Source organism: Tursiops truncatus, chromosome 10, assembly GCF_011762595.2.
Source record: "Tursiops truncatus isolate mTurTru1 chromosome 10, mTurTru1.mat.Y, whole genome shotgun sequence".
NCBI classification, from domain to species: Eukaryota; Metazoa; Chordata; class Mammalia; order Artiodactyla; family Delphinidae; genus Tursiops; species Tursiops truncatus.
In genome coordinates this window covers 1592154-1616459 of record NC_047043.1, presented here as the reverse complement: position 1 = coordinate 1616459, position 24306 = coordinate 1592154, and the positions used below count along the sequence as shown (strand labels likewise).

Here is a 24306-nt window from a genome sequence, read left to right as displayed (position 1 = left end):
GGGCCGAGGGAGAGAGCTCCTGCTTCCCTTTCTTCCATTATCACACCAGCCTCTTCAAACTGCCTCCTTTGTGATTTCAGCCAAAACCCACAAAGATAAACTATATTTTCTAATTTTCTGCTTTCTCTGTGGAAAGCAACATCAGTTACTGTGTTCCCGTTTTTCCCTGAAATATCTAGATGTCATTTTAATAGCACATGGAGTACATATCAAAGATCCCCCAAAGCCACGAAGCGTAACTGTGCTGGGTTGTCACACTGTTCCCTACTGCATATTTCTATTCAAACCCACATTTTCCCCAAGATCTCCAAGCGCATCTCAGAGCCTTTGGCCGATTCTAATTTGTGCCCCTTTGTGCGAATATGGAAACTACGATCAACTGAACATTTACTGTTTTCTTTTTAGTAAATGAGTTTGCGTTGGAGATTTTTTACTGCCTAATAAAACCAGCATAAAATGAATCTGCATCAGTGCCTCCTCATGCTTCAGGGCTCCCAAGCCTGACCTGGTCCTACTCTTCTGTTGGCGCCCTGCCCAGACCCTAACTAGGTTATCAGCAGGCTGATGGCAGGCGGCCTCGAGCCGCAGAGCCGTGGCTGAGCCTGGGGTCCCGCTGTCTGCCCACTCGGGGGTCCCACGGTCCAGGCGGAGACTGTGATCAGTTTGCATCCCCCTGGGGGGGGCGTGGGCACTGTGGATGTTGCTTTTATAGACTCTGGTTGTTCTGACCCTGTGTTTTTTATTACATTCCTTTGCACTTCTAGCAGCTGTTTTTGTCAAGAGTCTTAATAAAGTTTGAACTGCTACACGAACTTTATGGAAATTGGTCACAGAAAACCAGAGGTGAAATGGCCAACAGCTGCCTTTCACGGGGACAGTAGTGACCAAATAAACCCAACAACATGGGTGAACGAGGATGGTTTGCAACTAATTCCTAATGAGATTTCCAGACTAGATTTCTGAGAGAATACCCTCCACACATAATTCGTTTCTATCGCTCTATTTACCACAATTTATTTAAAAAGTCTGGCAGCCTGGCCCTAACTATGAAGATGCTTTAAGGACCATTACCTTTTACGACAGTCAACCCGAGTCTGATTCTTTCGTTTTTTGGATTTTTGTCTTCAGTTTCTTTAATTTTATAAACCTAAGACTCAGAAGAATTAAACACACTCAGAGTTCTTCGGCCTACGAAAGAAAACTAAAGTATCTGAGATGTTACAAGTTTATCTGCCTTGTTGTTCAGTTTTACTAAAAGATCGCTCCATTTTGTTAAGCATTTTAATTTGGCCACGAGGTTAACTTGGTCTACCTGAGCCCAAAAAGAACAGCAACCTTGCTCTAGACCCGCCTTGAGTGTAAGGCTTTACCCTCGACTTCACATACCAGGGCCGTGGAAGAATAACTCACCAGCAGACCAAGACTAACCCTTCATCTGACTTCATACACTTCTGTGAACCAAACAGACTCTAAAAGCAATAAAATCCAGTATCTGAGCAGGTTTGGCCCGGCACCTGGGCAACCACATCCCAAGTCCCTCTACGACAATCCACCCTCTGTGTATCATCTCTTTGAAGATCAATTTTGCCACCAAAACCGATTAGTTTAAAAACAGAATAAGCTACGAGGTCATTCGCAACACCACAGCCGGTGAAAATAAAATATTCGGACAGAGATGATACTGTGCCTGTAGACCAGTCACCTGGGGCTTACGGAGCGTGAGACCAGAGGCTGGACCAGGTGGTCCTGACCCGCCGCCCACCCCTGACGCCGAGACGCCCGAGAGGAGGGGGACGTGGGCCACGGCGCTGGCCGCACGGACCGAAGGCCTGCTGACATCGCAGGCGCTCTCAGCGCAGAGCAAGTGGACGCCTGCCGCCCTCTGGGAGCTGCAACCACAGCACCTGCCACCCAGGCGCCTGCAGCCCCCGAGCAAACTGAAACCCTGCCTGCGCTTACAGGGTCGGCGCCGGATCCAGCCACCTCTCCCTCTTTTGAGAACTGTGCCCGAGATTTTAACTTTCTTTGTCTGCGAGCATCTCTCCCAACGCAAAGGAGAGGGGAAAGCCTCCAAGGCTGTGCAACGACGTCATACTGAAATACTCACTTTCAGACGATTCAGAGTTTCGTTCTTATTTACCGTCTAGAGTGATGGACACTTCTTTATGACTTCTTTGCTATTCTTCCTCAAAATGACCAGATTCCAACCACCCACTTATGTTCGAACCCCCATCGCCTGTGCTTGGACCAGCAAAGGAATCTGCCGGTGCGGGCGGCCAACCTCCTTCCGGCAGCTTCCCACAGGTGCGCACTCCCTCTGCCGGCCAGCCGGGGGCGCTGTGGGACTTGACGTGTTTCCGCAGCAAGCTCGCGCTCCGGGAAGCTCCCCTTCGGCGGGGAGGGCTCTTTCCCGTCGTAATGAGAACGTGATGTCCGATGACAAAAACAATAACTACATCAACGTATTTTCCCCAGGAGTCGGGGATGTTTTTTCAGAGCGTGAATGCAGGCCTCTTAGCTATAAGATAAATGAGTGGATTTTAGAAAAGGGGGGAAGGTATTGAAAAAAACTTGCAAGATGAACATAAGCTTCCCAGACCTTGCAATTTGCCGATTTGGACTACCGTGTATTAGGAGCTTCATTACATGTCACTGTTCTGCAGTAAAAAGATAATATAACAGCAATAAAATAGAGTAAACAGCGAGATTAACATCTGGCCGCAATCAGCCTGGTGTCATAGAATATACTCCCTGCCTGACTTTCACAGGGTGTGAGCCTGGCAAGAATGATAGAAAGACACAGTTTTAAACCGAGTTGTGACAGCTGAATATTATTTTCAACCACTACACATCAGATCTCTGCGAGGCACTTCCCCTCCCTGAAGCTTGAACTCCAAAGACCCAGATTCATACTTGCCTTTTCCTTTCCCACAGTAGATTGCTGCTTCTACACGAAAATACCTTTTGCTGTAGTTTCTCACTGCCAGATTCTCTCCCCGTGTCACCTAAGCAAACGGATAGATCATTCTGGGAAGCATAGGCCTGTCATAGCGTGCCCAAAAGACTCCAGAACTACATGCAAATTGTAATCCAGGCCCATTTCATGAACCCCTAGGAGGGCTGCGAGATAAAATACAGGACATGCACTTAAACTTGAATTTCAGATAAACAACAAGTCATGTTTTAGTGTATGTCCCATGCAATATTTGGGATATACTTAAAGAATTATTTGTTGTTTATCTGAAATTCAAGTTTCACTGTATTTCCTCTAGTTTTATTTGCTAAACCTGACAGCCCTTCTCCCTAGACACCAGGGGCATGACCTAAGCTGAGAACGACCCTGCTAAGCAGTCTCTCTGGAACTTCAGATCTAAAATCCCATTTGTCTGTGTTGCATGAAAATGTAAAGAGAAGTCTATGGATTTACAAAGAGTGACACACTTGCCAGCTCCTCAGCTTTGGGAGAAGTAGGAGACAGGTTTTCCTCCCTCTCCCAACCTCTTCTGCTATCAAAAGCTGGGTGGAGATGACTTGGCTAATCTAACATCCTGCTTGATGGAAAACTCGGCGTTGCTGTGAAGACAGGCTGACAGCTGACAGCAGGATTCGGCCCCAGACACACCAAAGCCAGGTGTGAACCTGAGGGTCCGCACGCCCAGCCGCTCGGTGTATTCCTCGACTGGGCATCTGTTCCTTGTTAACTCTGCTTCGTCCTGGTCATCTGAGCAGAATACCCAGCTCTAGTGGCTTCCTGGTTTTTTCCAGGATCAAAGCTAAGCAGGTGGTGTGGGACGCTTAGCAAGTAGGGTCCCTGCCCTGGAAAGGGACAGAGGCTGGCTGGCCCCAGCAGCCACGACAGCGGGAGCCAGCCAGGCACTGGGGACGCTCCGTACAGCTTCAGACAGTGGGAGCAAACGACGGCCATCCCCAAGGCACCACGCCCACCATACTGCTGGGGTCAACACTCGCTCAGAAAATACGCGCCCAGCTATATCCAGAGAGCTAGCAGCTGCTCAGCAGACAAGTGGAGCATAAATTGAAGAGATCAGAACCACCACGTAACGATGACTGCCGAAGCCCCTGAAAGACCACCAGTCTAGTTACTGTTAATTAAGCAAAAGTAGCGCATCTGAGCTCCCTGAAGTAGGAGAGGACACCTCGACCAGTCCTGGCCGGTCTCAGATGGTGAAGTCAGGGGACCCTTTAGAGGGCTTTAGGCCTGGACTCAAGTCCCTGAAGGCTGGTCCTCAGGGCAAGGAACTGAAGAGAACACGTGTGACTCTTGGATACGGTTGAGAAATGTGAAGCTTGATTCTACCTAGAATCTTTTCTTCCTGTCTGATGCCCCTCGGTCCCTGCCCGAGAGAAGTTCACAGTCTGATCTATCACTTGAACGCGCTAGTGTCTACCTGTCAGGTGAGGCCCTGGCTCCCAGAAACGCAGCACCTGGGACCAGCCTCGCGCTCAGGTTTCCTTTCCCCGGCGTGGACTTCATGGGAGATATACGAAACCATGGCGTCGCTTTCCTGAGGAATTAAATCGGCCGCACACTGTGGCAACTCTCCTTTCCCAGGATAATCCATCAAAACACGGCCTAAGTCAGGATAACACTGACTCCAAACTCTCAGAGTAGGACACAAGATTATACCTCAGTGACTTCCTTGACCCGAAAGAAGAAAGGCAAAGCTGGCCTCCCTTGATTCATCTTCGTATTAATTGGCGTAAGGGTATGTTTCAAACGCTGCGCAGAATAAGGCCCTTTTCAAGCTTTTCCTCACCGTGTTAGAGGTCTCTTGAGCTACAGTATTTTATAACTCATCAACTCCAGTGGCCTTCCTCTCTGTATGATGCTTTGGGTGAAATAATATTGTAGGAGTTCCTAGTTTTTAAATTCCGCGCTACTATAAAATACACACTGAATCGATCACTATTTCACCAATCCGTTTATGACTTTAAAATCTAAATGGGTTAGCTTTCAAATCTTCTCTTTCTGAGAAAAATAAGATAAGCTCTTTTTCATTTACCTTGGAAAGTGCTAATTTCTCTGTTTTAAATACACAGCTCAGATTCATGTTTTCCTTTTAAAAATAATTTTCTGTTTTCCTTCTGCCTCGCCTGGACCATCCTCTCTCAAAAACAACTGCTTTTGGACAAACGCTGATACCACAGATTAAAGGGGTGCGTGTAACTCTGCAAACATGAAAGGGAAGATTTTCCTTAGCTCTTAACAGTAACAGCAGCAATACAACCATCTTTATAAGAAAGATAACTTCATTTTTAACCCATCACAAATTACATATCTATTATTGAGTTAAGCCAAACGCTGTGTACAATAAGCGGGGTAAGATTTTTTTTTTTTTAAACACGCTCTGGATCCCTGCTCTGCTTTCTCTCTCCTGGAAGCATCCATGTTTGTTTGTTTTTTTAATTTGTTTATTTATTTTATTTTTGGCTGTGTTGGGTCTTCGTTTCTGTGCGAGGGCTTTCTCTAGTTGCGGCAAGCGGAGACCACTCTTCATCGCGGTGCACGGGCCTCTCACTATCGCGGCCTCTCTTGTTGCGGAGAACAAGCTCCAGACGCGCAGGCTCAGTAGTTGTGGCTCACGGGCCTAGTTGCTCCGCAGCATGTGGGATCTTCCCAGACCAGGGCTCGGACCCGTGTCCCCTGCATTGGCAGGCAGATTCTCAACCACTGCGCCACCAGGGAAGCCCCGCGGGGTAAGATTTGCCGTCCTTTCTTTTCAAAAGGATTACATTGATTTTCTTCATTTTCATGGGGGTACACTTTGCTCACGTAGCTGATGTACCAATGTGAACACAGGTATGCGATGTATTTGCAAACCGTTAGCAACACTGAAGCTGGTTGAAATAAAAATAGTTATATTTTGCCCATTAAGACTGGCAAATAATTAGAATACCTGATACATCTATTATTTCTACCCTCTGCAGCCTAGATGATCTCTTTATGACTAACTGGAGTCCCAGATCTTGAAACTATGATTAGTATTACAAATAGAAGCTATCAAAAACATGACCGCTGAGAACAGTGTTTCTGATTGGACAAGGCAGCCAGACAAGCTCTATCTTAGGAGTTAAAGGCGCAAAGAAGGAGGGAAAAGTGCTGGAACTTATTTGTCCCTCTGATGAGACCACAAATTTTAGAAGTAGTTAAAAAAGTAAATTAATCTACATATTCCAAAATACCCACATGTCTAAAGGAAGGAAGTGCATTACTATCTACAGAAAAGAGACCCGATGCTGACTCTGATGAACTGCACTGTGTGTGCAGACAATCCCACCCTCTTGAACAAGCGAGCAGAAAGCAAGCCAACCACCTGATCTTGGTAATCCGCAAGTGTGTTAACAAATCTGCCTTAACACCAATTTGCCAAAGTCTAAATTACAACTTTAAAGTGCCCACAAAAGGAGTGGACGGATGGTGTCTTGTGGTGTCAGCTTCTGCTCTGAATTTGATTATTCCAACCAGTCTAAATACTGGTTCTCAAAGAGGGATAGGCAGGTTTTCAAACTCTTCCCCGCCAGCCCCTCACGCCCCAGGCCCCAACTGCTCTCAGAGTCCGCACGCCCGGCCACGGCGAGGGGGGCCCACACCCCCTGGAGAGCAGCTTGCTCTAGCGCGTCATCTGTCGCTGAAATGCCAGCAACATCGAAAGACACTCCTGCTCCACCAGGGGCAACATTTTTCTTCAGGAAAACTGCCAACACGGGTGAAACAGCTGTGTGCGAATGAAGAGAAATTTCTATCGAGTCAAATTCCTGTAGTTCGGGATGATATTCATGGACCTAAACATGTTCTAAAGTAATAAAAAGTAGCGTTTCCCAAACAAGACCCAGGGGTGCCGACGATGGCCTGTGATGGATCGTCCATCCGAGAACCGAGGGGGGAAATCACATCATCTCGGACTTTTGGCTCTTCCCACTCCTGTTAACCAGGGTTTCCAGTGGGAGGAAGGTCAACACAGAGATCTGAGGACCAATCATCTGGCCACCAGGAAGGGAACTGCCGTCTGACACACTCCCAGAGGTTTGCCTTGCCAAGCTTATGAGATGGTCTCCATCTTGTCTGTGATTTAGTAGCTGCAAAGCATATGGATACTGTGAGAGACAGTTTTGAGGTTCTCTCTTAAATCTGGGAAAAAGCAATGGGAGAAAATCGTTATTGGTTAAGTCCAAATTTTAAACTTGGCTGCTGTCTATGAAAAAAACAGTAATGAGGGCTTGCTTTGTGCCAAGAGATGAGTTACAGAGGAGCGTGTAGAAAGAAGACACAGAAAAGATTAAAGGCCTGGGGCTGGGGTGGATAGCAGGGTTTAGGTGCCTGCAGAGCCAGAGAGAGAGGAGAATGCAGCCGGGGAGTGTGGGGTTAGTTGTTTGTTTAGGTCAGCATTTCCCAAAGTATGTTCATTCCCCAGACACAAGTCAACTCTACTTAGAAATGCACGTTCATCCCCCACTTGGTGTTTCACAGTGTCTGTCTCTATATTAAATTCTCTAGCGAGTCCTACAGTGAAGGCTATTTTACTGTTCACTGACACAGACTGTTCACGGTAGACAGTTGTGCTGTGAGCTGGCTTGTATCGGCTCACAAGAGCTGACTGTTAAATTTTCAGGAGTTTGCAAACATTAACAAGAGTCATTGTTTAAAAAAATAAATTATAGGGCTTCCCTGGTGGCACAGTGGTTGACAGTCCGCCTGCCGATGCAGGGGACACGGGTTCGTGCCCCAGTCCGGGAGGATCCCACATGCCGCGGAGCGGCTGGGCCTGTGGGCCGTGGCTGCTGGGCCTGCAAATCCGGAGCCTGTGCTCCGCAACGGGAGAGGCCACGGCGACGAGAGGCCCACGTACCGCAAAAAAAAAAAAACTAATATACACTTATAATTAATACATTATCTTAGGAACAAATTATCTTATATTATCTTAATAAGCCCATCCAGTGAGTTTTTTATTTCAGCTATTTCACTTTGCAGTTCTTTCCATTTCTTTGAACTGTGTTCACAATTGTTTTCGGAACATTTTCATAATAGTTTCTCTAATATCTTTGTCATACGATTCCAACATCTGTGTCACCTTGTTGGTGTCTGTTGACTGCCTTTTGCCACGCCAGTTGATATTTTTCTAATTCTTTCTATGCCACGTAATTCTGGCTCACATTTTGACTATTACGTTATGAGACTCTGGGTCTGGTTAAAATATACAGAAACTATTGATACTGTTGTTTTAGCAGACAGTCAACCCGGGTAGGTTCAGGCTGCAAGTTCCCACCCACCGTCTTCGTGGTCGTCAGGTCAGGTCACTGTCCAAAGCCTTTGTAGTGTTATTTGGAGCTGCCCCATGCATTTGGTGCCCAGTGGCCGGTCTGGGACCTGCATGCTCTACGTATTAAATCAGTTCTCAAAGTCCTTTATGTGCTGATTAGAATGCAATTCATTCCGGTGCAGCTTGGGGGTGAGCCCAGGATTTCATCAACAGTGTGACGAGGTTGCTTTCCCAAACTCCTCTCTCTGTGCCCTGTGAGTACCTCCCAGCTTCCTGGGGCCCCTTTTGTCCTCCATCTAGAAAGCCGTGACCCTATAGCTACTTCTATTTTCTGTCATGATCCTATAGATGATGACTTCCAGCCTCCTTTCCGTCCTACTCACTTGCTTCTGGGTTTTCCCAGTGCTTGAATACCTTTCTTACAGTGTGGCACCCTGATAGGGAACTACTACCTCCCTCAGTGTGGATGCTATAAATGCACTCATGCAATTTGAAGAGTGTTGGCTTTTTCAGTAACTGCATTTCACTGTGGCTCAGACCAGATTCTCTGAGATCCCAGGCCTTTTGTATGTGTCTAATGTCAGGTCTCTGCTACACAACTTCCATTGGTCCTTCTCACCCAAATGCAGGACGTAGAACCATTAATACTATAGTTTACCCTGGTGCCTCTAGTTCATGATTCTTGCCTACTGAAGCAATTTGGAATTCTGATGATACCATTATCTACCTATGATTTTATTAGTTATCCATCCTACCCTTATAGAGAGGGAATAAAAGCAAGTTTTGTTGTGCTCTGAGGAGCCTGGTAAAGTAGAAAGACTTTCAGAGGTTCAAGTCCATCTCTGCCTCCTGGCCCCAGTGGGTGACGCCCTCACTCGGACGTCCCGTGAGCTTTTTCTGAACGTATCCATCCCCAATTGTGGACAGAGTTCAAACTCTTCCCTTTGGAGTTCCTCTGCCTCCGCGTCAAACAGGGGCTGTATCAAGATGCCCGTTGCAATGTGTTACAAGTTTTAAGTAGGTGCTTTAGACAGATGCCCTACGGCGGCTGAGAACTCGCCCACCTGCTCTAGAGGAGTCTGGATTTGAGAAACAGCCATAGGACAGCCTTCCACTCACAATCTCTTCAGAAAGATCTCCAAAAATCCCATCATCAGAGCCTGTCAACTGGGCGAAGTGGTGTCCTCTCCAGAAGAAACATTTGGGGTCTCAAGGAGGGAAACATGGATTGACAACCCAGAGTCCAGTGAAAGAGAAACGGGAAGACTGGCGAGAATTGAGGAAAACTTTTTTATGGAAAATTTCAAGCACATTCCAAAGAGAATAATGTCATAAACCTCCGTGTGCCCCACATGCAGCTTCAATGATGATCAGCTCACAACCAAGCTGGTTTCACCTGCACCCTCACCGGCATCCCCTCCTTCACTCACCCCCCTGCATTGTTTGGGAGCAAATCCCAGGCCCCATACCATTTCCTTCCTAATACTTGAACATGCAGGGAGAAGGCATTTAAACTAGGACGAACTCTTCACAGAGAAGGTGCATGTAAAATCCAAGAGAAAGTGAAACTTGAAAATAAACAAAAGTAAAGCCACCAAAGAAAATTCTGAAGGATCAAGTGGAGAAGGGAGAAAAGGAATTCATTCCCAGGAATTATTCTCAGATTTTGATAATGTTTTATTTTTTAAATAAGACATAAGATTCCATCACTACTCCTTTTTTTCCCTAACCAAACACTACAGCAGAAATCAGTTAATTGAGAAACAAGACTGATATTAGGGGGGAAATCTGTGCACCCCCATGCAGTTAAACATGAAAGAAACATATTTGAGCTGTGTTGGCCCATGGTGACAACGCTTTTTAAAATATATGGGCCGTGACCTCATTTTTAAAGTTTATATTTATTTTGCTTCGTTCCACGAGATGTAAACTGGGATATTCAGTTATAAAACAGCATTTTATTGCTTCTGGGTAATTCCCCAAGAGAGGAAAATAAAGTTTATTTCCCGCCCAAAAAGTGATAAATGTTTAATGAAACATCTAGCCCTTTCCCCTTAAAGGTTAGGCATGACTTTTTAGAATATTTTTATAAGCATCTGATTTCTTCCACCTGAATTTAGCTGATGAATCAGAACCCAGGTGTGAGTGTGGAAAAAAGGGAAGAAATACCTAAGGCTCTAAAAGCAGGATTTACTCTTTCGTGTAGGGAGTTGTATTGAAAAGTGAGAGTTCTGTCCTCAGGAAGGATCAGGAATCGTCGGGGAAAAAACACCCACTTGGAAACCATGGATAAAGGTTCAGAACATCAGCTTTTGCTCAGCTTGCTAGTTCCCTGAAAGAAAAAGTATGAATATCTTGTGTTTCACACCCAGAGACACCTTTACACGCACACACCATAAAGGGCTTTTCAGGCCTCAAGTACTTCTTTAACCCAACTAGTTCCAGGAAAATATAAAACAAACCAGAAACAAATGTATGAAATGTTTCTTAGAATAAAGATTTCCAAGCAAAAGAGGAAAAGTGTGGACAAAGCCCGTTTGGGATTTTACCAAAGGCCACATCTTTCTCAGGATTTCTAGATCAGGTGACCCTCCAGAGACAGCCCTGCAACCCCCATCGGGCGCCAGAGGCCACATCACCTACCTGCAGGGGGGCTGATAAAGACTGCGCCCCATTCAAATGCACCCTTTTCTCCCCCTCCCACCCCTTTTATTTCCTGCTATGGTGTTACTTGCTGCCTAGTTTTTACACCTCTGGTTTCCATTAAACAAAAGTCAGGAGTAGAAGACTGTAAATCTCTCACACTCAGTGCGCTGCAGGGCAGCCAGGCCCCATCCCCTACCTGAGGACCTCCTCTGAGGAAGCCCCCATCCCCATGCCACCCCGGAGACTGGGAAGGGATGGGGCCAAGCGGGAGGGGAGGGAGGGAGCCTTCCAGCCCAGGGCCGCTAACTCCAGTGCACCCAGGAGACTGGGAAGGGATGGGGCCAAGCGGGAGGGGAGGGAGGGAGCCTTCCAGCCTGGGGCCTCTAACTCCAGTGCACCCCGGAGACTGGGAAGGGATGGGGCCAAGCGGGAGGGGAGGGAGGGAGCCTTTCAGCCCAGTGCCGCTAACTCCAGTGCACCCAAGTTCTCTTTCTCAGGTTCGTTTGCTCAGCTGGTGCCACGCGCTGCTCCAGCCCCACCAGGCCTGGTGGAAAGCGGCTTCCTCCAAAGTCTAAGGGTCCATCTTAAAGAAGTGGTTTGCAGCCGAGAAGAAGGGAGCCCCGTTGAGCTCCGTGTTCTTGATACGTGGAAATAAGAGCTGTGTAAACAGCGTTTCGCACTCCACCCATAGCGAGCCCGCCAGCGCACACAAGGCAGGCTCTTTAGACCTTCCTCCACCCCGATTATTGGTCTTCCCATCGCTCTCTTTATTCCAAACACACACACAGCCCCTGCTGCCCATACCCTGGGGCAAGGTATGTCGTCTCCCCAAACACCCATCCTCCCAGCGACCGTGACTCAGGACCCACACCCTCGGCTCGCTCCCGCAGTGGTCAAAATGCTGTCGCCATTGGCACTCGGGCGACCGACCGTTCACCCCACCTTTTTTCTCTCTGACCGAACGTCAGTGAAAGCTGGATTTGGAGAGCCTCACTGGCAGCTTCCAGCTGGGAGCAAAGAGGGCAGAGCCTTGAGGGGCAGCCAACTCCTCCCTAGGCTGCCCTACAGCCGGGCCCCATCCTCCCTCTCAGCCTGAAGGTGGTCCCCGTGCCTTGTCTCCAACGACCCCCTGCCCGTCACGCACGACACGATTAGGGGATGATGAGGGATGACACGACAGCACTTGCAAAGCCCCTCACTGCGAAGGGGACAGAGCTGGTCCGCCTGCCTCAAGGCCGTAACTTACTCCCATCAGAGGTAGGAGCTCGGTGGCCTTGAGGGGTGTCCAGTGCTGAGACCAGACCTGCCCAGTGGCCAGCAGTCCAGGCCTCAGGTGGCGCCCAGAGGACAGGCAGAGAGTGTCAGCAATGACAGGTCCCTCCCAGGCGGCCGCTCCCTGCCAGGGAGACAGAAGGGAGGGGGCAGCTTCTTTGCGCCTCGTGTTCTCAAGGGTCAAGGAAATATCACAAGGGAAGAGTGAGAAGAAGAGAGAGAGACGGGCCAGCTTCCCGGGGACGGTCCGGCTGGTCTCCAGTGAAGCCCGAACACCAGCTTCTAATTTCACATCATCAAGATTCACCTCCCAGAAAAGTCAGAGCCGAAAAGAACGTGTAATCTTCTTGAAAGAGATCCCACAGCTTCTCCAGATGTTTTGGTTTATTCTGTGGGGAGGGGAAAAGGCCTCGCTGGAGAGAAGCAAATATGTTCATTCCCTGAAAGGAGGAAGGTCACCGAGTGGGAACAGTTTATTCGCCTTTGGAAGGATCGCATTTCAGCAGAAGCGGCCAGGAATAAGATATCATTTGTTAACTTTGCTGATCCAGTAAGTGTACGCTGGACAGCTGAGCCATTATTTGGGGCTCTCTGTTACGTGCCCTGTAACAAGGAAACAATGTCCCGCTGAGTTTAGGTGTGGTGTGTGCTAAGACCACATAAAACTTTCAGCGGCTTTGTACCAAGTTGATTTTAGGGAACGGCACACATTGAACCAGTAGAACAGAAAGAAACCACGGCCTTCCCTCCCCTCATCAGGAAATGCACTGCTAGTAAATTACTGGAGAGTTTCAATGGTATATGGTGATTTTTATCAAATCAACTCCAGAATGTAGGATTGTATTGTTGCGTGTGTGGTGGTTTTTCTCCCCAGGTGAAATACCCCAGGATCAGAGAAACTTTTTGAGTTAAAAGGACTGTTTGTGTCCCTGCTTCTCATTCTACTGATGGAAGGTCGAGAACCACGGCGGGGTCAAGCGCAGGTGTGTGCGCACGAGGTACCTCAGGGACGGAGCCAGGACTATAGGACCTGGACGATGTTCCATCAGACCAGGAGGCCACAAAGGAACACATGCAGAGGTGCCGGCCTGGCCCCCAGAGCTCCGTGCACCGTCCTGACTCATCTTGGCATCAGCTGTAGGGCGTCAGCTGTAGGGCGGCAGCTCTTTCTTTTCTCCAAACACCCCTTCCGCTCCCAGCCTGAAGGGGCGCAGGGGCGGGGCCGGAGCCTGGGCCAGGTACGGGCAGAATAAGGAGGCTGCCTGAGGTGAGCTCCGGGAGCCCCGCCCCTCGGGAGCATCATTCTGCGCGGCTGACCAATGGTTCACAGCGACCGGCCCGGGCCGGCGGCTGCATCTCCCTTCCTCGCTCCCGAGACAGGGGACAGGGCAGGGGGGGTAAGGGCAGAGGGCGAACTGAAAGTACAGGCTGACAGGGTCCCTCTCTTTGATTGCTGTGTCCCTGACAACGACCCGTCCTAGGAATTGCGTGGCTGAGGGAGAGACAGTGATGGGTGGAGTGACTCGGAGGCTGAACTGCAGCCCGGGAGGGAGGCCGGTGAGGCTCAGCTCACGGTGCTGCTGCCAATGCAGGGCGGCCGCCAGCCCCTCCCTGCAGGGGACTTGGTGGGGGGCTGTCAGCGCTCCTTCCCTCCTCTGACAGCAGCTCCGTGGCCAGCTCCCGAGGTGGGCGTGGGCACTGGTCTGGACCCTGGAGCCTCCATGCCTGTTCAGCGGTCAGCCCAGGGGAGCTCATGGGCCAAGTAAGGCCAGAGAGACTCTCTGGGAGGTGCAGTGGAGAGGCATGGAGAGAAGTACCAACCACAGTGTCACAGAGCATCAGAGCCTTCCGTGGCCCCCTATAAGTGAGGCCAGCAGGCAGGAGAGCGGGTCTGAGGGCCAGAGCACAGTGAAGGGCAGAGACCAAGTCAAAGTCCCGGGACTCAGTTACGCCAAGGTCTAATCCAGCTCTTTCAGCGCATCCTCCTTTTGCTCAAGTCAGTAACTGCGGTTCTGACACTTGACGGAAGGAACACAGGACCCAGGATATCCGCGATCAGACAGCACTGGGGGGAGGCAGGAAGGCTGTGGAGCAAGGGTAAGTCTGGTCAGAAAAAAACAGCATGGTAGGCCTAATCAGGCTCCACCAAGCATTAACCCAGGTGGGCTTCCTGGAGGCGGGTACACAGCCGCTTTGACTGAGCGTGAACCGTGTGTGCCAGGGAGATGGACGCGCAGACAGAGATCCTCTAACCGAGCCTGGTAGAAAAGGCAGGGCTGCACCCAGAGGCCATTTCCTGGATGAGGGAAAACAGAAGGAGGGGGCGACTGGGAGGAGAGGCAGAGGAAGAGTGCAGTTTGGGGATGTTACATGTGAGCTTCTGCAGGACACCCAGTGGGGGGTGTCCAGCTGGCACATCCGTACACAGCTCTGAAGGTGGGGATGAAAATGTGGGCTGGAGACACCAAATTAGGGGTCAGCGACACAGGGGGAGGGCAGCCAAAACCGTGGGCCTGGATGGACGAGGTTGCCCGGAGACCAGGGTGAGAGAGAGAGCCACGGACAGACCCTTCACGGCGACAAGACCTGGGGAAGGAGCTGGAAAGGAAAAGAACCAGAACGGCGAGAGGGAGAAGGGGATCCGTGGGGAGTGTTGCCGCGAGGCTACGTGAGCAAGAGAGTGTTCCTGACAATGAATGCAGCTGGCAAAGCCAAATGCCACAGAGAGGTCGAAAAGTAGACGGGAAATATTCTCTGGATCCGGCGATCTGGAGAGCAGTGTCAGGGTGATGGTGATGCCTCCTGTGCCCTTTTGCTGCTCCTCCTACAAACCTCTAGGGCAGCTCTCGGCACAAGGCAGGGAATGATTCCCTTCCACATTCTTCTCTCTTACTAGACTATTAGCTCCTTGAGGTCAGGGACTCTGTATTGTCCATCTTTTGCTTTTAAGCTATTTAATTGCGGTATAATTTCCATGTAGAAAATGCACCCATCTTACCGTATGGCTCAGCCTGTGTTTACACGTGCACCCACTGTATAACCCCAGCAGATCGAGATGGACACATTTCTAGGACCAGAGACGCCCACCCCTGCCCTTCCCAGCCAACACCCCAGAGGTCAGCACTCTTCTGCCCTCTGTCACCATAGATGGGTTATGCCTGTTCTGAACTTAGTATAAGTGGAGCCGTAGAGCATGTGCTCTTGGGAGATGCCCACTTTCGCTTCAACACGGGTCGCCAGGTGGCGCCATGAAGCTGGGACCAGCCCCACCGCGTTGCTGTAGGTTAAACGGCTGCACCACACTCTTCTGTCACCAGATGTTTGACATCTGGAACCCAGGTGGTGGCTTGAAGAGAAATGCTGCCATGGACATTCTTGCACACATGATGGACATAGTACTCATTTTGGAGGTGTATGCCCAGGAGTGGAAGTCTGGTTATGTCCTTGGATCTTTTTTTTTTTTTTTTTTGCGGTACGCGGGCCTCTCACCGTTGTGGCCTCTCCCGTTGCGGAGCACAGGCTCCGGACGCGCAGGCTCAGCGGCCATGGCTCACGGGCCCAGCCGCTCCGCGGCATGTGGGATCTTCCCGGACAGGGGCACGAACCCGTGTCGCCTGCATCGGCAGGCGGACTCTCAACCACTGCGCCACCAGGGAAGCCCTGTCCTTGGATCTTTTATTCTCAGCACTTTGTCCTATATCAGGCCAACAGGATACATACCTAATAAGTACAAATTGCCCTTGAAACCTTAAACAACTTTTCAACAAATCTCTTGTAAAATGTTAAATTTAATGCTATTTACTAGGGTCTTTATGGTATTATCAACAAATTTTTAAAATCAATTTCCAAGTAAGTGTATCAAAATCTAAAGAACAGGCCAAAATCTCAATTAGCAGAGGACATAAGCCCCTCTCTTTAAAGAACTCATATACAAGCTCAAATTGTTTTTTAAACAACTATGCAATTTCAGTAAATAAGGTAAACAGCCTTTGAAATGAATGAGCCAGAATCTGGAGAACTGGTTGCAAGGAGGCTCCAGAAGAGGACCTGCAGGCTCGCCAAGGGCAGGGATGAGACACACATTCTGGAAGCAGGTCTGGGTCAGGGCAGCCATCTTTGCACAAGAAACACATCTGGGCAAGAACCGGGCTTCAGCGGGAGCCTCGACAAACGCCCCGGGAATAACACGATGCGAAGGAACCTCACCAATCAACGTACCAAATGTGTGCTTTTCTTTTGAATACCGGCTTCGGTTTTCACCGGTTAGAAGTTCAGTGCTAGGCGAAAGCCAAGGAGGCGTGAGAAAGGGGCTTTCCTGGTGGGAGCTGAACCTGCCTGCCACCTCCTTCTCATCCTAGCTCCCCTGATGGGCAGAACCTGACCACAAGTTTGGCCTGAGTTGGCATGAAAAGAAGTGAAGTCTTGCCTCAAAGAAAAGATAAAAGGAACAGCCAGATATGTGATTTCAGATCTGGATCCAGGCCTTGGTCTACATTCCATCTCACTCCATCCCCCCCACCCGGCCCCCACCCAACCCACCGCCCTGAGGCGTGACCCAAGTCCAAAGAAGAAGTCAAAAAATTTTTTGGTGTTTTTCTAGGTCTCCTCCCATCCCCTTGGAAATCCTTCTGGGGGCGGGGGGCAGGGAATAGTCCCTTGCCTATCCAGCATAAACTATCAATACAAAATGGTTAGATAAATAATTTAGGCAGAGGGTGACGGTGAGGGTGAACTCCAGGCCACTAATCCTCGAGGCTGGCAGACACTGATAAGAAACACAGGACAAGCTGAAAAAGGAATGAACACAAAGAGAGGGACGGCCTTTTCCGGCGGGTCAACCCCGGACAGAACAAATGAATGCGTCTCCTCTGACGGCTATAGCTCTCCCACCTCGATGTCGGGTCAGACACAAGGCCACGTTCATTTGCTCTGTGGTCTCATACATTAATGACACAGGAGTATCTGAGCAGAAAACAGCCTGAAAAAACACAATGTTATGGGAAACAGTGACCTTGTCCTCACCTGGGGCCCAGAGGTCTGCTCGCCCGCATAGGGGACGCAAGCTTCCTGTGATGCCCACCCGATGGTTCAGAAGTTCCCTCGAGTGTCTCACGAAACACAGGGCCGCTGTGGTCACAACTCCAGGACACCACTTACAATGGGTGTCCTTGGGGGACAAAATGGGAATGAACGTGTTGAACATTGGTCACATGTCCTGAAATACCCAGAACACTTGAATTTTAAACTGGACACCTCATTGCCTTGGCAAGTTTCTCGAAATGTCAGGGTCACAGGTCCTGTGTTTTGGAGGATAAACACACACACACATACACACTCACAAGATGTGAGCACAGCAGGTGGAGGAGGAAGGTGGCTGCAGAAGTGTGAGAAGCGGCCCCGTGAAGCGTCACCGCTCACCCATCGCTGTTGCCTGTCCTCCCCGTCCTTGCTCTCTGTACACAGGGGTTCTAACAGGCACAACACTCTGGCTTAGTTCTTGACTCGCAAGTCTTAGAAAACGTGGTGGCTCCAAATAAACTGGAAGTCCCCCCGCCAAAGGCGGGCACACAGCGGGGCACAAAGCAGACGATCAACAAGTAATTTTTTATTTGACTTGACTGTGCTCCCCCTTCCTTTTATTATCCTCGGTTGCATATGCTGAAGGTCTCCTTCCTGCAGAATTAATCTATTCTTAAGGAAAATACAGTTTCTAACAGCATTAAAAACTTCTATCTCCCACCATCTTCTCTTTCTCTCTCAGCCCCTCTAGTGGGCAGCTGCAATCATGCTTCCCTCTCCAGGTGCGTCCAGTCGTGCACCCGGCCTCTCAGGTGAGGCCCTCCCTTTAAACCTGTTCAGCCTAAACTCAGCAATGAGTCACTTATCTGCACATATATCCGCACATATATCCTCAACTCCTTTGTTTCTTTCTGGTGCGGTCATGCTTCCTTAACAAAAACACAGTGTCACTCTCAAGGAACTTAATTCTACTGCACTCACCTCATACTCTTCCCGTACCATCCACCAACCATGATCCTTGGTATTTACCCAAAGAAGCTGAAAACTTATGTCCACACAAAAACTTGCACACGGAAGTTTATAGCAGCTTTACTCATAATTGCAAAAATTTGCCAAAAATCAAGATGCCCTTCAGCAGGTGACTGCACAAATAAATTGTGGTTCATCCGGACAATGGAATATTATTCAGCAGTAAAAAGTAGTGAGCTATCAAGCCACGAAAAGACATTGAAAAACCCCAAATGCGTATTACTGAGTGAAAGTCGCCAATCCGAAAAGGCTATGTACCGTATTTTCCAGCTCTGTGACATTCTGGAAAAGGCAGAACTATGGAGACTGTTTCAGAAAAGACGTCTTCCCTCCTTTTTTAAGGTAATTCCCTTCGTGGCCCTTACCCTTCTCCTCAGGAATGTCCCACTGTTGTACCTTCGATCTCTTTCTCTCCACTCTTCCTACCCTTCGGCCTGAAAGAAAAACACACAAAAAGAAAATACATACACAAAACACCCTCTTGACTCTGGGCTCCCTCAAGCCCCTTCCCGTCTCCTCTGCCCTGCGGGCTCTCCGAGCTCTATGCAGACACCCCAAGTGGCTGTCACTACATCCTCACCTCCCACGTACTCCTCAACCAGCGTCAACTAACACTTGCCCTTTGCCCTCTCAAGTCAATGTTTTCTCAAAAATGAGAAATCTGACTTCCTCACTTAATCCCCAAGCCAGTCCAATGCCCCTCACATAGTGGGTTCAATAAATATTCGTTGAAAAAACATCCCGAATGATTTCCTAATTTCCAGCGAAGACCGCCTTTTGTCACTAGGCCTTGCGGACTACTGAAGCCCCGCCACCCCTGCCCTGTAGATAGATGGAGTCTCCTCTCCATCCTCAGCCTGAGACGGTCTTTCAGAGCACATGTCAGGTGCAGTGGATGGACTTCGCTCCGGCTTCCTGGACCGCCACCTCCTGACATCCACGTTCACGTTCACCCTGTCCAAGTGTGGGCGGGGCCGTGTAGTGACTCCGCCACAGTGTGTAACCTCCGCCCGTCTGCGCTGCAGCCCTGCACCCGTGCTGACTCAGAAGGCGCGAGGGGCCTTGAATCCCACAGGCCCAGGAGGTGATCCCGCCAGCAGCCTGAGGCGTCCGAAGCCTCCAGGTGAGAGCCCAGCCCAGCGGTACCCTGACTGCGTCCTGGGAGACCCCGGCACAGGACCCAGCTGAGCCGTGCCCAGACCCCTCCCCACGGAAACCGTGACGTGATGAATGTGCGTTGTCTCCCGCTGCTGACTCTGTGGTCATTCGATGCGCAGCGCAGACCACGTAAGAGGCCGGCCACAGCACTCCCTGCTCACACCCGCAGGGGCCTCCGTCTCGTTCAGAATAAACCCCAAAGTCCTGTCTGCGGCCAGGGGCTCTTGTAGCCTGGCTCCTACACCTGTAAGATCCGCCTCCGCCCCCTCCCCCTTGCTCATCCCATAGCTATACGGGTCTTCCTGCTGTTCCATTCCTGCCTTTACCCTCTGTTTCCCCTGCCTGGAACATTCCACCTCCAGATCTTCCTGTGATTCGCTCCTTCACTTCATTCAGAACTGCACTCAAACACAGCTCCTCAAGGGAGCCTCCCCAGGCCCCAGTCCCAACTCCAGCCCTTATCAGTACCTGAAATTATATACCATACGTAGATTCAGATATGGGTAGCTGGCAGAAATTACCTTGAAATAAAAACAGTGACCCTGTCACTACAAGGCAAACAGCTGTCAGTCTTATTGGCAATGATACAAATTTGAGCTACCTAGTAAAAATCAGACTTTAGGAAATCTTATATCTACCCCCATGAGCAGCTTACCAATGCCTTAAGACTTTTTGATGAGTTTGGTGGTGATACTGATACTTTGATATTGTAAGTGAAACATGTCAACATTTGGAAAATGTAAAAAACTCCATGAACCATAATTTTCAAAGTGATCAATAATGATATTACAAAATCATGAATGGGTAACATAAAGACAGGCATATAGACCAATGAAACAGAATAGAGAGCCCAGAAATAAACCCTCACATACATGGTCAACTGACCTTCCACAAGGGTACCAAGACCATTCAACTGGGGAAAGGAGTCTTTTCAACAAATAGTGCTGGGAAAACTGGACATCCACGTGCAAAACCTGGACCCTTACCTTATACATATACAAAAATTAACTCAAAATCCATAAAAAACCTAAATGTATGGGGCTTCCCTGGTGGCGCAGTGGTTGAGAGTCCGCCTGCCGATGCAGGGGACACGGGTTCGTGCCCCGGTCTGGGAAGATCCCACATGCCGTGGAGCGACTGGGCCCGTGAGCCATGGTCGCTGAGCCTGCGTGTCCGGAGCCTGTGCTCTGCAACAGGAGAGGCCACAACAGTGAGAGGCCCGTGTACAGCCAAAAAAAAAAAAACCTAAATGTAGGACCTAAAGCTATAAAACTCTTAGAAGAAACCATAGGGGAAGAGTTTCATGACATTGGTTTGGCAAGGACTTCCTGAACACGATACCAAAACCACAGGCCACAAAAGTAAAAATAGACAAATTGGACTATATAAAAAATAAAAACTTCTGTGCATCAAAAGACACCATCAACCGAGCGAAAAGGAAACCTATGAGAGAAAATATTTACAAATCATATAAGTGAGAAGGGGTTAATATGAAGATAAAAACTCCTGCAACTCAACAACAAAAAACCAAATAACTTGATTAAAAAATGGGCAAAGAAGAAGATATAGAAACAGCCAAAAAGTACATGAAAAGATGTTCAACATTACTAATCATTAGAGCAACGAAAATCAAAACCACAAAGAGATTATTACTTCACACCTGTTAAGATGGTTACTATTAAAAAAAAAAAAAGGAAAAGCAGCATTGGCAAGGATGTAGAGAAACTGGAACCCCCGTGCTCTGTTGGTGGTGGGGTTGTAAAATGGTGCAGCCCCTGTGAAAAACAGTAAGGCATTACATTAGATGAAAAATAGAATTAACCTATGATCCAGTAATTCCACTTCTGGGTATCCATCCAAAAGAATTGAGAGCAGGGTCTCCAACAGATATGTGCACACCCATGTGCATTGCAACACTATTCTCAACTGTCAGGAGGCAGAAGCAACCAAAGTGTCCACTGATGGATAATAGATAAACAAAATGTGGTCTATACATACAATGGAATATTGTTCAGCCTTAAAAAGTCAGGAAACTATGACACCTGCTACAACATGGAGGAACCTTGAGGACATGATGCTCAGTGAAATAAGCCAGTCACAAAAGGACAAACACTGCATGATTCCACCCATACGAGCCATCAAATTCAGAGGCAGACGGTAGAATGGTGGCTGCCATGGGTTATGGGAGGAGCAAATGGGAAACTGGTTTTTAATGGGTACAGAGTTTCAGTTCTGCAAGGTGAAAAGTTCAGGAAATTGGTTGCACAACAATGTGATTATACTTAATGTTACTGAACTGTATGTACACTTAAAAATGGTTAAGATGGTAAATTTCATGTTATACTTTTTTATCACAGAAAAAAATTTTTAGTTAAAAATTTCTGTGCGTCAGAGGACACAAGCAACGGAGTGAAAAGGCAGCCCACAGAATGGGAGAGAATATTTGTGAAGCATCTATCTGATAAGAGGTTAACATCCAGAGTATACAAAGACTCCTACAGCTCAACAACAAAAAGCAAATGACCCGATTTTAAAATGAGGAAAGGATTCGAATAGACATTTCCTAAGAAGATAAACAAAAGGCCAATAAGCACACGAAAAGATGGTCCACTAGTCGTTAGGGAAACGCACGTCTACACCGCAGTGAGCGATCACCTCACACTCACTAGAATGGCTACTGAGATGACAATTTTATGTGTCAGCTAGAATGGTCCAGGGGCGCCCAGACATTTGGTCAAACATGATTCTGGGTGTGTCTGTGAGGGTGTTTCTGGTGAGATTAACATTTGAATAGAAGGTTGAGTCAAAAGGATTGTCCTCCCTAAAGTGAGTGGAACTCACCCGGTTGAGTTGACAGCCCAAATAGACCTGACGGCCTTGAGCTGAGACAGAATATCTCCCTAACTTCTGACTCAGACTTTAACATCAGCTCTTCCTGGGTCTGGATCCTGCTGGCCTTAGGACTGGGGTAAAGCCATCACTTCTCCTGGAGTTCAGTCCTGCTGACTGAAGACCTGGGGATTTAGCAAACTGCGAGATCATGTGAGCAAATTCCTTACAATAAATAAAAATAAGTATGTATAAATTCAAACATAAACATAAATAAATATTTATGTTTGTATGGACACACACACACACACACACACACATCCTATTGGTTTTCTTTTTCTGGAGAATGGAGAGCCTTGACTAATACGGTTATCAAAAACAAAAGCTAACAAGCGTTGGTGAGGATGTAGAGAAATTGGAACCCTTGTACACGCTTGGTAAGAATGTAAGATGGTACAGCTGCTATGGAAAACAGTCCCTCAAAAAATTAAAAATAGAATTACCATACAATCCAGCAATTCCACTTTTGATAATATGACCAAAAGAATTGAAAGCAGAGTCTCAAAAGGTATTTGTCCCCTCATGTTCACAGCAGTATTCATAATAACAAAAAGGGGCAAGCAATCCAGGCATTCACTGGCAGATTATTAAATAGATAAGCAAGATGTGGTCCATCCATACAATGGAATATTATTCAGCCTTAAAAAGGACGGTAATGCTAGTATCTGTACAACATGGATGGACCTTGAGGACATGATGCTCAGTGAAATGAGCCACAGAAGGACAAATACTGGATGATTCACTTACATAAGGTACCTAAAGTAATCAAATGTTTAGAAATAGAAAGGACAATGGTGGTTGTCCTGGGATGGGGGGCAGGGGAACGGGAAATTATTGTTTAATGGGGGCAGAGTTTCAGGTTTGCAAGATGAAAAGAACCCTGGAGATGGATGGTGTGGTGATTACACAACAAAGCGAATGTACTTAAAACTACTGAACTGTACATTTAGAAACGGTCAAGATGGTAAATTTTATGTTATGTGTATTTTACCACAATTTAAAATAAACAAATAAATAAAAGTCTTTCATGGGTGAAAAAGACCCATTCAAAGTACCAAATATACCAATGGATTTTACAGTAGCACGGTTCCAAAAGTTCACTGATATCTTTTCAGATTCTACATTACAACTAACTTTTAAAAATTATCATTTAAGTTTTATGGAGACTCAAAGAAGAATAGTTACAATTATCCAAAAGTCTGTGAAAATATTCCTCCTTTTGAAACTACATGTATGTGAGCCCAGATTCTCTCCATACATTTCAATCAAAACACCATATTGCAACAGACTGAATTCAAGGCAAGTAAGAGAATCCAATAGTCTTCTAGCTACCAAGCCAGAAAGGAAGGAGTTTTCCAAAAATGTAAAACAATGCCACTCTACTAATTGTTTTGTTTTGGAAAATACAGCCATTTCCACAAAATTATGGTTTTTATGTCAACATGTAACAGGTTTACCATTTTTATTTTTATATGAATTAATAAGTATTTTCAACTTGCTCAGTTTTAATTTCTAATATGGTACATATATGTAGATAAACTATACATAATGATAAGCTCTTTAGGGTCTTCAATAACTTTTAAGAGTGAAAACGAGTACTAGGTCAAAATGTGTGAAAGTACTGGTTCAGACTAATGCAATACAGAGGATAAGACACTAAATCCTCCTTTTCTCCCTCCTCTGCCCTTGAATGATTACAGCTCTACTTAATAGAACTGAGGTAATCACCCTCCAGGGGCCGTAAGTCCGAACCTGGTATCATTGGGTTGGAATCAAAATGTCATCAGGGCTGTACCCCATCCTCCCCCCACCCCAGGCTTTAGGGGAGAGTCTGTTTCTTGCCTCTCGAAGCCTCTGGGGGCTGCCAGCCTCCCCTCGCTGTGGCCGCGTCACTCCAGGCTCACCCCCACCTTCACAGGGTCCCCGCTTCTGTCGGTTTGGGAACTCCCATGCCTCTCAGTTATAAGGACCCACGATTAGATCGAACACCACCTGTTGTACTTTATAGGTCAAG

At 47.9% G+C, this 24306-nt stretch overlaps 1 long non-coding RNA gene across 1 annotated transcript in view; it reads right to left on the bottom strand.

Annotated features, from left to right (window-relative positions):
* Positions 1–24306, bottom strand: part of LOC109551565 (uncharacterized) — a 196117-nt gene that overhangs the window by 93963 nt on the left and 77848 nt on the right. Inside the window, exon 5 of the long non-coding RNA XR_012334266.1 lies at positions 18611–18679. This is a non-coding gene — a long non-coding RNA (uncharacterized lncRNA). The remainder of the gene's footprint in view (positions 1–18610; positions 18680–24306) is intronic.